Source organism: Galeopterus variegatus, unplaced genomic scaffold (genome assembly GCF_000696425.1).
Source record: "Galeopterus variegatus unplaced genomic scaffold, G_variegatus-3.0.2 Scaffold1555, whole genome shotgun sequence".
In the NCBI taxonomy this organism is placed as follows: domain Eukaryota; kingdom Metazoa; phylum Chordata; class Mammalia; order Dermoptera; family Cynocephalidae; genus Galeopterus; species Galeopterus variegatus.
This window is the reverse complement of record NW_007727666.1, coordinates 155,259-157,078: the sequence shown is the minus strand read 5'-3', so window position 1 is coordinate 157,078 and position 1,820 is coordinate 155,259. Positions and strand designations below refer to the sequence as shown.

At 42.5% G+C, this 1,820-nt stretch overlaps 1 non-coding gene across 1 annotated transcript; it reads left to right on the top strand.

Annotated features, from left to right (window-relative positions):
* The first annotated feature begins 311 nt into the window (after positions 1–311).
* On the top strand, positions 312–385 carry TRNAI-GAU. The gene has a single exon. It is a non-coding gene; the product is annotated as a tRNA-Ile (tRNA).
* The last annotated feature ends 1,435 nt before the right edge of the window (positions 386–1,820 follow it).

Genomic DNA, 1,820 nt, shown 5'->3' with positions numbered 1-1,820 from the left:
TTTTAGGGCAGTGAAACATTATACAAATGTGTAATGTCCAAATTCATAAAATGTGCAACACCAAGAGTGAACCCTAATGTAAACTATGGTCTTTAGGTGATAATGCTGTGTGAGTGTAGGTTCATCAAGTGTAACAAATGTGCCTCTCTGGTGGAGGCTGTTCATAATGCAGGTGTGGAGGCAGGGGGTAAGTATATGGGAAACCTCTGTACCTTTCTCTTTATTTAGCTGTGAACCTAAAACTGCTGTAAAAAAAAGAAAGACTATTAAAAATTGTTTTTTATAAAAAAGGGGGAAAAACGTCTGGCCAGGGCCAGTTAGCTCAGTTGGTTAGAGCATGGTGCTGATAACACCCAGGTCAAGGGCTCGATCCCTTTACTGGCCAGCTACCAAAAAAATAAAGTAAAATACATTTTTAAATAATTTTAAAAACAGGGGAAAAATAGACTACACGGGACAAAAGGAGGCATGGTACAGTATCGTCATGAACAACAATAAGGGTCATGCCTCTGCAAGGTGTGAACCAATATTTTAAGTAAAGTAAATAGCTTTAAAAAAAAAAATGCCTCAGACACATTGCAAGGACGATTTGGAAAATCCTAGGGAAGGACTAGAACGCAGCTCCTCTCTGGTGACACCAGATGAATAGCTCTTGGTGTGCTTTCTCTCTAACAATGAAGGACAGACTTGTTAGCTTGTTCTGTAGCTAGGAATTGATTAAGTCACAAGATGTTACTGCTAGAAGGGATTTGGGTGGCTATTTAGTTCAGTCACACCCTATTATAGATACGTAAGTTGAAGTTAAGAGAGAAATAGTTGCCCCATGCCCCACAGTTAGTGGTGAAAAGACTGCCTTACTCTGAGAGAACATCTGAGGAAATGGAAATAGCTAAGAAATGCTCTTTCCCAATTCCAGTAGAGCAGAATGTATAGCTGTGTCCCATTTGACCTAACCTTCAGAGTGGCCCCTCCAAATATGAAAGAAGATTGGGGGATAGGGTCTTAGATACAGGCTCTAGGCTCTATTTGCCTAGCTATCCATTTTCTAGATCTATCAGAGAACATTGGGGAAGCTATCAGAAGTAAGTGTAGGGAGACATCCACTTGCCCTTTAACCCTGGGCAAGTCACTGCCCTTGTTAGGCCTCAGTTTCCCCATCTGAGAACGACAGGGTTTATCTAGGCGCTTCAGGCTCTAAAGTTTGAAGATTCTTCAGGACCAGGGGTTGGCAAACTATGGCTTAGGAGCCATTTCTGACCAAGATGCCTGAGCACTGCTGTTGCTTGGCTTTTTATCCCTTAGGCTCACATTCCATGACTTGACTCAAATTCTAGACTGTGATCAGCCAACATCTCAACTTCAGGGTAGAACTGACTGCTTCCTTAGGTAGACCAGGGAGCTAGACCAATTGGGGCCTGAGAGTCAGGGCTTATTTGGACCTGGTCTTCCCAGAGAAGCAGAAACTATTTCCAAAAATTCCCTAAGGAGAGGAAAGCTGTAGAGAGAGCTTTCATAAAGTTCAAGCTTATCAAAATATTCCAAAAAAATCACCAAAAATATTGAGGTAGAATGGGTGGGAGAGAAAAGAGAACAGAATGGGTAATATTTTAGGGTTCCTACCATCACTGCTAGCCTTTGTAATTCAGATTTTAATTCCACGGTTCACATCCGAGGAAACCGTGGGTCTGTTTATACCCATTTCCCTATCCCACTGGCACATGCCTTCTTACCCTCTTCCACAGTGTCGTGCACCTGCAGTGAGCAGTCTTTTAGGGAAGCACTTTCTTACCTGTGGTAGCAGTGTTTGGGCTGCTGGTCTC